The 12853-nt window shown below is 51.6% G+C and overlaps 1 protein-coding gene across 2 annotated transcripts in view; it reads right to left on the bottom strand.

The window, feature by feature from the left end:
* The window catches only part of tyk2 (tyrosine kinase 2), an 88359-nt gene extending 75925 nt beyond the window's left edge, over positions 1 to 12434 (bottom strand). For both annotated transcript variants that reach the window (XM_041177002.1, XM_041177000.1), the window contains exon 1: positions 12273 to 12434. The gene's annotated coding sequence lies outside the window, so the exon portion shown is untranslated. The remainder of the gene's footprint in view (positions 1 to 12272) is intronic.
* Positions 12435 to 12853: the final 419 nt, after the last annotated feature.

A 12853-nucleotide genomic window follows, 5' to 3' on the forward strand; every position in this document is an offset into this window, starting at 1 on the left:
AGCCTAATAAACCTTGGCTGAACTGCTTCCAATTTAAGTATATCCCTCCTTAAGTAAGGAGACCAAAACTGTACACAGTAAAAGTAACTGCACAAAGAGAAAAGGATGAACGTCCACAGTCCATACAAATAGAACAGGATTGGGTTGTGTAGATCATTTTTAATTTTTGTTATGAACAATGTATAATTTTAAGTTGCAACATATATATTAAATATCTTTGCTAAGAAAAGTAAAAATGGTTTCAGTTTCATTTAAATTTTATGAATCTTGGTGCCTGGGTGTCTGAATAAACTTGTGACTAAAAGATTTTGGTTCTTTTGAGTTTGTTTATTTATTGTAATTTTTTTTTTAAAATGAGGTCTTACAACCCCTGAAGTTAAAGAGATGGGTTAAAAGGGGTTGAAAGTTCAGTGATTCTGGAAACGAAGCACAAAGTAGAAAAGCTTTACTGTTGCCTAGCAACAATGATCCAGCGAGACAGAAAAAGCTGGGGTTGAGAGAGGGCATGTTCAGAGTGCGTCTGTAAGTGAATTTGGGCACTCCAAGCTGCTGCCCAGAATGGGATGAGCTCATTTAGCAACAGGCAAGGAAACAAAGATAGCTCCTTGGAGTCTGTCTGTTTCTTTCCCACATCTGATTGTACCTCTCAATCATTTCCATTGAGGAAATCTTTTCTTTGGTTCTGAGCAGGGGTCGCACTGTTTCTACCAGCTCCTGAGTTATTTCTGACAGATCTAAAATGCTCTGTGCAGGAGCGTCATCAGTTCTGTGGTGAGCTGAAATCATAATGGTTAGTGATTTTACCACAAACATACGTTTTATGCTGAACAGAAAAATGCAGCACAACCTGAGGTGTGGATCTGAAGATCCCCATTCACCTATCGACAGGTGAAACTTTTGCAAAGAATTAAGGCATTTTTCTCAATGCTTGTCTTCATCTTTTCAACCTTGGTTCATTATGGGGCAATTGACCTTTTCCCCAGTTTCTCAATTGAAGGTGCACCCAGTTAACAATGTTAGAGCAGATCTTATAGCCTCATCCTCAAGCTACAGAACCTCATCTACCTTTCCTTCCAAACTGGGGACAGCTGTAAGGACACTCGATAAAACAAGAGATCAGTTACCTGAACTTGCCTGTTACAAGGTGTGCCTCTGATCTTTTGACCAAAATTGAAATAATTCTCAAGATTATCCTGTTGCATTTCAATTAATACCTGATATTCCTGTGCCAGGTGCCCTTTCAAGGTTAAAGAGCACTAGGGTGACAGCCTCCAGAGATCACGGATGCCCTGGCCAAGGCACTTCCTATTAAATACTCCACAATAACTGCTACAACCAGATATGCAAATAAAAGCTTAGCTCCAGCTTTATTGTTCAGTTGACTCCATTAGTGATGTGGGGGAGTTTTATTGAGAGGCTCAGATGAAAAGGTCAAGGTCTAATGTGCCAGACATCATGATTAAAGAGAATCGAACAGACAGCCATCATTAAGCAATATTAAGATTGACACTAAAAGACAGGGTGAGAAGGAACAGCTGAGGGACAGGGGGCCAGGGTCTTGAGATGTTGGAATCAATCGAGTCTGAGTAGAAAACTGCAATGTGATTTGAACACAGCAGCAATGTGAGGACCAGAGGGTGGGCAGGGGGACATGGAAGCTAAACGTGCGACTGCTGACCCCAGAGAGCAAAGAGGAGCTCAAGAGAGGTTACAAAGGTTGGAGAACCGTGAAACCCCTCTTTGAGTCCCTGACACAGGTGGGAAGCCAAGGGAAACATCAAAAGGTTTTTCATCCTCAAAGGCTCCCAGAAAGCTAGAAAGGAACAGAGGGAAACATCCCAACGCCAGAAAAACATGCAGAACCTGCTCCGGCTGCAGTCGATGGGGGTCGATGTCAAGGAGGAACTCCAAGAGGTGAAGAGCCAGCAAGCCTCGCTCTTTGCCTCAGAGGCCTCCAAGATCATCTTCCGTTCCAGAGTCCGCTCCGTGGAGCAGGATGAGACGGGCTCACGTTTCTTCTTCCAAAAGGTACACAGAGAGAGCTCTGTGATCAGCAGCCTGAAGGAAGAAGACGGCTCAGTAAAGTCATTGCAGTCCGACATTTTGAGGATTAGCAAATCCTTTTATGCCGGATTGTATGACTTGAAGCCCACAGACAGCATGGCCTCCCAGTCCTTCCTGTCCTCTATCACGGAGGTCTTAGACGACAGTACACAGGAAAACCTGGACAAACCGCTAACTCCTGACGAACTGACTAAGGCCCTTGAGTCCTTCGAGAAGAGTAAAACTCCTGGAAGCGACGGCTTGCCGCCAGAGTTGTATTCAGTTCTGTGGAGCTGCATCGGCCCAGACCTGCTAGAAGTGTACGAGAGTATGCTCCTGGCCGGCCGTATGTCAGAATCCATGAGGAAAGGCATCATCACCCTCATCTACAAGCACAAGGGGGAAAGGGAGGAAATTAGAAATTGGTGACCCATTTCACTGTTGAATGTGGACTATAAGATTCTGTCCAAGGTCATCACCAATCGGGTCAAGTCTGCTCTGGAATTGGTGATCCACCCTGACCAGGCCTGCACTGTGCCGGGCAGGAAGATCTCTGACAGCCTCGCGCTGCTCAGGGATACGATTGCCTATGTGCAGGACAGGGTCTCATCAGCCTGGATCAAGAGGAGGCCTTTGACAGAATATCACACACCTACATGGTGGATGTGCTCTCCAAAATGGGGTTTGGGGAGGGAATTCACAATTGGATCCAACTGCTCTACACTAACATCAGTAGCGCAGTCTCAATCAATGGGTGGGAATCAGATAGCCTTCCTATTAAATCTGGAGTCAGGCAGGGCTGCCCTTTCTCCCCTGTCCTGTTTGTGTGTTGCATAGAACCCTTTGCTGAGTCCATCAGGAAGGATTCGGGCATAAGAGGACTGACGACCCCAGGCAGTGGAGGCACTCAGGTCAACGCCTCCCTGTATATGGATGATGTCGCCGTCTTCTGCTCAGATCCGCTGTCGGTGCACAGACCGATCCACATCTGCGACCAGTTCGAACTGGTCTTGGGAGCCAAAGTAAATCATGGGAAGAGCGAGGCCATGTTCTTTGGGAACAGGGCTGACCGATCCTTTGTCCCCTTCACCATCAGGGCTGACGGCCTGAAGATGCTGGGGATATGGTTCGGAGGGACCAGGGCACGCGTTAGAAACTGGAAGGAGAGAATGTCTATGGTGAAAAGAAAACTGGGCATGTGTGAGTGATGCTCCCTCTCCATTGCGGGTAAGAACCTGGTCATCAGGTGTGAGGCACTCTCGCTGTTGCTGTACATGGAGCAGGTCTGGCCCATTCCAGACTCCTACGCAATGGCGATCACCCGAGCTATCTTTCGTTTTATCTGGAGGTCGAAAATGGATCGTGTCCGCAGGGACGTGATGTACAAGCCTCTAGGTAAGGGGGAAAAAAATGTGCCCAACTTCGCCCTCATACTGATGGCCACCTTTGTGTGCGGCTGCATCAAGCGGTGCGTAGACCCTCAGTATGCAAACACCAAGTGTCACAACTGCTGAGGTTCTACCTGTCCCCAGTGTTGTGAGATAAAAACAAGGGTCGAAGGGTCATGAGGACTCGAAACGTCAACTCTTTTCTTCTCCGCCGATGCTGCCAGACCTGCTGAGTTTTTCCAGGTAATTCTGTTTTTGCCCAGTGTTGTGAGGATGGGTCTGGCCACGCTGCCGCAGAACACTCCAAGTAGTTGGACCGTGCCGTACCACCTGTCCCTTGTGGGAAAATTTATGCAGAGAAACACCTTTGACCACAAGTCCATCAGGCAGTGGTTGGCACTTAACGTCTTAGAGGCCCTGAGGGGAAAGGAGAGGGTGGATCCTGTGGGATGGTTCCCTGAGCAGACTGTCAAAGTCATTTGGCAGAATGCCTCATTGCCAGAACTTTCCAACAAGCACCAAGACGTAGCTTGGCTGGTGATGAGAAAGGCCCTCCCTGTCAGAGCCTTCCTACACACCAGGAGTCTCACCCCCACTGCACGTTGCCCTCGAGGTGGCTGCGGTGGGGAAGAGGCTGTTGTTCACCTCCTTGTGGATTGTGCCTTTACAAAGAAGGTCTGGAGAGAGATGCAGTGGTTTCTGTCGAGGTTCATCCTGAGCAATTCTGTGACACAGGACTCTGTGCTCTACGGGCTGTTCCCAGGGACACACACTGAGACAACGTCAACTTCAGCTGGAGGATCATCAACTCGGTGAAAGACGCTCTTTGGTCTGCTCGAAACTTCTTGGTCTTGCAGCGCAAAGAGTTGTCCCCGACCGAGTGTTGCAGACTGGCACATTCCAAAGATCCAGGGCTACGTGCTGAGGGACGCACTAAAGCTTGGGGCAGCCGCCGCAAAGGCGCAATGGGGAAGGGTTGCTGTCTAAGACCTTTCTGCCATAGTGCACCGAGGGGCTGGGAACAGTTTAGACCCCTCAGGCTGTGCAGTTCAAAATGAATGTATGCATTGAATACTAATTGTATTATAAGTGTATTGAAGCACCTCAGAGTGCAACATGATGGATGTTGATAACTCCAATACTATTGTCTGATTGTCTGTAATGACCATATTGAAATGATTGTAATATTCATTGATTGTATTGATGCACCTCGTGATCCATGTGTAAAAGTTGAATCTGATTGTACTTTTGTGATGGTGATTTTGAATGTTTTGGAACGTTCTTCCAGATATTTTATGAATAACGTATATTTTTCAAAAAAAAAGCAATGTGAGGTAACTTGGGATGGGGGGAATGGCATGTTTGGAAAGAAGGGAGGAAAGTTGAAAAAACTATTGCTAAATAAATCAATTCAAGTGTGGAAAGGCGAAGGGCGGAAGAGAGGGTTACCAACCAAGTGGTAAGCTTTTAACATTATGATTATTGCTGAAAAAAGAGACACGTCAAAGTTTTTCATTTCGTACTCATCAGGACATTCTCAAGGATACCAATATAAGGGGAAAACAACCATTCAACACTATGTGAAAAGAGCGCTGATTGGTTGGCAAGTGGACTCTGATTGGTTGAGGTGTTGCTTTGGAGAATGCAGTGATGGTGACTGATGGCTAACTGCCAAACATGGTTTGAAATTTAAACCAGGCACCTTAACCCTGATATTCCTCAGGGCAATGCCTTAACCAGAGTCAGCAAATGGCTGTCACTTATTCTGTTTAGCTGAAACAGGTGCAATGTGATGCTGCCAGATCTGCTGAGTTTTTCCAGGTAATTCTGTTTTGGTTTGCAATGTGTGTATATGTTCTCTCTGTTTGCCAAGAACAGGGAGGGCCCTATGTATTAATATATGTGGCTTCCAGTCCACACAAATGTACCATAATGGGAGCCCAATCTTAAATAGGTTGTCAGCATAATTCTTAGCACACTGAGGATTATTTAGCAAATGTTTCCAATCACAGAATCACATCTAATGTTGGACACTGTGTTTTGCGTTTTGCAAGCACAGGCTGGTTGGGTACAGTCTGTACCTTGCCCATTACGAACAGTGGTTAGGACATGCTGTTTGATGTGATCCGCCAGTCTTTGGGACGTACAGCCTACATACCAATCAGAGTCTATTTCCCAATCAGCATTCTCTTCACATACAGTATAAATTGCTGTTTTCCTCTTATATTGGTATTCTTATGAAGTGTCCTGATAAGTGCAAAACGAAAAGTTTCAATGTGTCTCTTTTTCAGCAATACTCAAGTTCTGTACTGCCAAGCGACTATAAAGATGATTCCAGGATAAAAGGCTGGCAAGTTCACCAAAGTTCTTTCGCCAATACTCAGAATCGAACAGCCCAATATGATGCTTTGCTCTGAAAGTCCCAGTGAAAACTTCCCCGCAGAATAACATCAGTTTTTTCACTAGCATGGAGAGAATGGACCCAGAGTGAAAGCAGGAAGCAGGGCCAAGGCAACAAAGATATCTCAAAGGTCATCCCAGGTGGCTGATACACACTAGGAAACAAAACCACCAGCCTGACAGAGGGAAACGTGTTACAGGGTAGTCCGTAAGAGACAGATAAAAGTGATTTGACAGAAGTACGAGTAAGGAAAATGTGGAGGAGATTAGTTCATTTACTGCGACAATCGGATACAAGTTGGGCTGACTGACAAACAGTTTGAACAACGTACAGGATAATAAAGGGCTGAGTCAAGTTAACGAAACAGCAATTGCTGATGGGGAACAATGAAGCTGCCAAGAATGATGACTGCAGTGGACAGTGAGTCACAGTCGATTAACTTGGCTTTGCAAGAATTTGAACTGCTTGAGAGTTAATCCAGAGATAGCAGAGGAGCTCAGTGAGGAGGAAAGATTTCTGGCTACAGGCAGGTAGACACTATGTTCAAGTTAAGGATAGTCTTCTCCACCTGTTTCTCGTGTTATGTTCTAACAGCCTGGGCCATCAAAACAGCCAATCACAGACTACTGTTGAATTGGAGGAAATTAAACGCAAGTCATCAACTACTGCATCGATTCTGTTGCCAAGTCGACGCCAGAATTTTATGCAAATCAATAGGTTCAATTAAAAACCTTTCAGGCGCATTTCCAAATCTTCCCCGGCTTCAAATTCTGCATTATAGAGCTAAAGACCAAAGGTGATAAGACAGTCAAATGTAAAACAGGTTAGGCAGAAACAGGGTGGTTCAGTATATCATAGACAGATTGGATATGGGCTCACAGCCAATTCAGCATTACTTCCCAGTCTTGTCCATGCCAAAGGTTTTGGCATATCCACACTGCGGAAAGGGCCAATAATCACTCCACACATCCAACAGCTGCCTACAGACAATGATCCAACAATTCTCCAAGTTTTCACAGAAAACAGGAGCAGAAATTGTATCTCTATGGCAGCTTGCAAATGCAAGTATTTCACAGACAGTTTTAAAGTGTTGTTTTGTGGGGAAACATGGCAGTTGATTTGCACGGGTCCTATAACCAACAATGAAATCAATAATGAATCAATCTGGCTTTGGGAGCATTGGATGAAGGAGGAATGGTATACTAGAACATTTCTCCCCCACTCAATAGTGTCCATGAGGTGTTTTGCATCCAACCTAAATAGGTGGACAATGCAGAACTCCCCTAGTACTGCACTGGGTGTGCTCAGCCTGAACAAAGTGCTCAGATTCCTGGAGCGCTATTTAAATCAAGAACTGAGACTTAAAGATTCGAGTGCCACCACTGAGGCAAGTCTAGAAAAATAAACTACTAAAAGAATATATCAGGTAGATTCCTCAGCACAACAAAAACATACCTAAAAACTCCGTAAAGCAAGATTTGGCAAGCAAGCTTCCTCCCATTGTTTCTCATTAATCTGCTGTGAAAATCAATCCAAAAACTTCACACATGATTAACCTGTTCTCAAGCTAATTATCAGAGTTACTGGTTAAGCATGGCTCAGATCAAGAAAAAAAACTTTAAATAATAAAAGCAACCTTTGAAAGCTTGTGGCTGAAGAGAAAATAGGACTGGATCACTCCAAGAGTCTGGAGTCAGATAATTAGAGCAAAATACTGCGGATGCTGGAGATTGGAAATAAAAACAAAGTGCTTGGAAAAATTCAGCAGGTCTGGCAGCATCTGTGGTGAGAAAACCAGAGTTAATGTTAACTCCAATATGACTCTTCCTCCGACTTGAAACGTTTCTCTCACCACAGATGCTGTCGGACCTGCTGTGTTTTTCCAAGCACTTTGTTTTTATTGCTGGAACCGGAGTTCACTTTGGAACAGGGCCTCATTTTCAAGGAAGTAAAATGGGATTTGGCTGGAATACACATGCAGAACATACATACCCTGAACAGAAGAGTCTACACTCTCTAATCCATTAATTTAGCAACTGTCATGGATCAAGGGTAATCTACAGAGCGCTCTAGTTTAGGGAACTGCAAATTCCAGGGATATGGAAAAACTAAGATACAGTCGGAAGGATAGGGAATGCAACGATGGAATTAACTTGAAGAGCCAGGTACACGGTGCAAGAGGAGAGAAGGCCAGGATTACATTCGCGTTAAAAGTCAAACCATGACAACAACACTCAAGTGCATCAATTGAATCGCTTGATTTATCAGTTGAGAATGTTTTTCTCTGCATCCAGCAAGTCAAGTTATAGAACACTGTTATAAAATAAGAGGTTTAGCTTTTGCACCTGGCAGCAAAGATCGCTTGCACCAGTTTTGCAAGTAGAGCCTTAAATCTACACGAACATCTGTGACCTGGCCATATATATTTTTAGAATAACTTCATCTTGACAAATTTTAGAAAGAAATTGCAAACCATTTTTAAAAAATATTTGACGACACAATTCCCTCCCTGGGTTAGAAAAATAAAGGTTAACTATTAGGGATTATACACATATTGATCATAGACCTGAAAACACTGGATGTCTACATTTGATGCCCACAACAGATTACAAACTCCAAGAAGCAATGGTAGAGAGAGAAATATAAACTACATTCAGGCTGCTTTTGCTTATATTTTTTCACATGACTACACAGTACAAAACTGACACTGAAATATCAACTTCAATGCACCTTGAAAGTGACAATGATCATTTTTTTTAAAAGGGATTAGTCACCTAGAAAGTCAAGTTAAATGAACAACACTGGTAAAATCACACTGTATATAATACCATCTTTAGCTGTTTCCAGAAAAGTTACTGAAAATCAACCCAACAAAAATTAAATTTCAAATTTTCTTCACACACTGAATGAACAGAAATGCAAATAACCTGGCAACAAATTGGTTAATATCTCGATTCTGCTGTTATACAATTTATATCCTAACATTAAGTTTTTATACACACATGTATCAATATATTACATTAGCTGTTACACAACCAGCAATAACTAGTAACAACTGCTCATTTGCATCTTCAGTCTTTCTGTACCTATTATATCATATAACCCTGTTCCCAACTACAAAACCAAACATCAATTAACAAGGGTTAGTTTTGTCCCCATTTGACTCTCAGGGTCTAGAATTAAACCTTTATTGTGGTGTCTGAAGAAGATTGAACACAGCTCCACCATTTTGCTGTCTCTCAGGGAGAGTTGCAGCCTCGAGCTTTCTGCCCCTTAATTTCAGCTGAGATTCAATCTCTGCCATCTATTCCAGTTCCGATTATGTCTCGTGTTTTTGCCTTTAAGGCAGCACCTCCTCCCTCCCTCCCCCACTCTGCCCTCTCCCTAACCCACCCATTCCTCACTTCCCTCCCCCCACCCACACAACACTCTCCCCTGCTGCCAAACCCAGTCACACCGCACAATCATCGCTGCCAACCCCCACACTGCCCACCCCCAAACCATCCCAACACAATCCCCACATGCCCCGCCCCTCCCTAAAACTCTCACCTCCCCTCCCCACTGCAATCCCATCCACTTCACCTCCCCTGATGCCATTCATCTGTCCCTGTAACCCCTCTGCCCCTCATTCCCCCCACCCACCCTCCCTCCTCAGGCCCTGCCCCACCCTCCCCTCCAAACCTTCCTCACACATCCCCCAACCCCTCCAGCCTCGCTCTCCTCCGACCCCCTCCTGCCCCAACCCGCTCTCCTCCAACCCCCTCCAGCTTCGCTCTCCTCCAAACCCCTCCTGCCCCAACCCGCTCTCCTCCGACCCCGTCCACCCCAAGCCTTTCCCCTATAACACTGCCCCTCACCCTCTCCTCCAACCCTCGCACCCCTCTGCCCCGTCCCTCTCCCCCTCCCCATTCCTTTCCCCCTCCTCTTCTGTCCCTCTGCCCCCCCCACCCAAACCCCTCCGTCCCCCTCCCGCCACCCACTCCTACTTCCACCACCACCATCCCTCTCCCCTCTCCCCAACTCCCCCCAGCCCCCTCCCTCCCTCCCACCCCCAACCCATCCCTCTCCCCCCCCTCCACCCAAACCCCTCCGTTCCCCCTCACCAAAATCTCCCCTCCATCCCCCACCGGTCACTCTCCCCCAACCATCCTCCCTCCTCTTTCCCCCTCTGCCCTCGCCCCCTCCATCCACCTCCATCCACCTCCATCCACCTCCCTCCACCACCACCGCCAACACCCCCCACTACCACCACCCCCCACTACCACCACCCCCCACTACCACCACCCCCCACTACCAACACCCCCCACTACCAACACCCCCCACTACCAACACCCCCCACTACCAACACCCCCCACTCCCCCCTCCACCACCACCACCAACCCCCCCACTCCCCCCTCCACCACCACCACCAACCCCCCCACACTCCCCCCTCCACCACCACCACCAACCCCCCCACACTCCCCCCTCCACCACCACCACCAACCCCCCCACACTCCCCCCTCCACCACCACCACCAACCCCCCCACACTCCCCCCTCCACCACCACCAACCCCCCCACACTCCCCCCTCCACCACCAACACCAACCCCCCCCCACTCCCCCCTCCACCACCACCAACCCCCCCACTCCCCCCTCCACCACCACCACCAACCCCCCCCCACTCCCCCCTCCACCACCACCAACCCCCCCACACTCCCCCCTCCACCACCAACACCAACCCCCCCCCACTCCCCCCTCCACCACCACCACCAACCCCCCCACATCCCCCTCCACCACCACCACCAACCCCCCCACACTCCTCCCTCCCTCCACCACTACCAACCCCCCCCCACTCCCCCCTCCACCACCACCACCAACCCCCCCCCACTCCCCCCTCCACCACCACCAACCCCCCCACTCCCCCCTCCCCCCCCGCCCCCCCCCACTCCCCCCTCCCCCCCGCCCCCCCCACTCCCCCCTCCCCCCCGCCCCCCCCCACTCCCCCCGCCTCCACCACCACCACCAACCCCCCCACACTCCCCCCTCCACCACCACCACCAACCCCCCCCCACTCCCCCCTCCACCACCACCACCAACCCCCCCCCACTCCCCCCTCCACCACCACCACCAACCCCCCCCCACTCCCCCCTCCACCACCACCACCAACCCCCCCCCACTCCCCCCCCCCCACCACCACCAACCCCCCCCACTCCCCCCTCCACCACCACTACCAACCCCCCCCCACTCCCCCCTCCACCACCACCACCAACCCCCCCCCACTCCCCCCTCCACCACCACCACCAACCCCCCCCCACTCCCCCCTCCACCACCACCACCAACCCCCCCCCACTCCCCCCCCCCCACCACCACCAACCCCCCCCCACTCCCCCCTCCACCACCACCAACCCCCCCCCACTCCCCCCTCCACCACCACCACCAACCCCCCCCCACTCCCCCCTCCACCACCACCACCTACCCCCCCCACATCCCCCTCCACCACCACCACCAACCCCCCCACTCCCCCCTCCCCCCCGCCCCCCCCCCACTCCCCCTCCCCCCCGCCCCCCCCACTCCCCCCTCCCCCCCGCCCCCCCCCACTCCCCCCGCCTCCCCCCTCCCCCCCGCCCCCCCCACACTCCCCCCTCCTCCCCCCTCCCCCCCGCCCCCCCCCCACACTCCCCCACTCCCCCCTCCCCCCCCCCGCCTCCCCCCTCCCCCCCCCCCCCCACTCCCCCCTCCACCACCACCAACCCCCCCCCACTCCCCCCTCCCCCCCCGCCCCCCCCACTCCCCCCTCCCCCCCCGCCCCCCCCCACTCCCCCCGCCTCCACCACCACCACCAACCCCCCCACACTCCCCCCTCCACCACCACCACCAACCCCCCCACATCCCCCTCCACCACCACCACCAACCCCCCCACTCCCCCCTCCCCCCCGCCCCCCCCCACTCCCCCCTCCCCCCCGCCCCCCCCACTCCCCCCTCCCCCCCCGCCCCCCCCCACTCCCCCCTCCCCCCCGCCCCCCCCACTCCCCCCTCCCCCCCGCCCCCCCCACTCCCCCCTCCCCCCCCGCCCCCCCCCCACTCCCCCCCCCCCCCCGCCCCCCCCCACTCCCCCCCGCCCCCCCCCTCCCCCCCCGCCCCCCCCCCCACTCCCCCCCTCCCCCCCGCCCCCCCCCACTCCCCCCTCCCCCCTCCCCCCCCCCCCCCCACTCCCCCCCCCCCCCCCCACCCCCCCCCTCCCCCCTCCCCCCCCCCCCCCCCCCCCCCCCACTCCCCCCCCCCCCCCCCCCCCCCCCCCGCCTCCCCCCTCCCCCCCCCCCCCCCCCCCACTCCCCCCTCCACCACCACCACCCCCCCCCACTCCCCCCTCCCCCCCCGCCCCCCCCCCCACTCCCCCCTCCCCCCCGCCCCCGACCTCTCTCCCGGGTGGGGGCCCCACTCCACTCCCTCCTCAGAACTCACCTCCGTCGACGTCAGTGTCCGCTCCGTCCCATTACCGTTACCGGGGTAGCCAGACCTCCTTTCCCCTCCTCCTAGTTGCCCGTGAGTGTGGTCGCCAGCTCCCCCGCTGCCTGCCGCCTCCTCCCGGTCCGCCCGCTCCTCATCCTCCGCCACCGATCACTGGCCCCGGCTCCCGGAACTGACAACAAGACACCGCACTGCGCATGCTCTGGCAGCCCATGGCCTTCTGGGAGTTGTAGTCTTTCCAGGAGGCCATTCAGCCCATTCAACCTGTGCTGGACCACTCGCCCACTGTTTCTCTCATATTCCTGAATTTTTTTCTTTCGACTATTTATCCAATTCCCTTTTAAAGGCACTAGTGAATCTGTATCCACCACCTCATCCAAATCCCATGGGGTTGCAGGGGTAGTTTTTGCTCATGTCTTCTCTGGCTCTTTTTGCCAATTACATTAAACCTGTGACGCCTGGTTATGGACCCTTCAGAAATTTATTTTATAAGTACCTCTATCAAATCTCCTCTTAGCCTTTGTGTACAATATACAACAGAGAAACAGAGCACTCAGCCCAACCCCCATCCATTT

Source organism: Carcharodon carcharias, chromosome 30 (genome assembly GCF_017639515.1).
Source record: "Carcharodon carcharias isolate sCarCar2 chromosome 30, sCarCar2.pri, whole genome shotgun sequence".
NCBI classification, from domain to species: Eukaryota; Metazoa; Chordata; class Chondrichthyes; order Lamniformes; family Lamnidae; genus Carcharodon; species Carcharodon carcharias.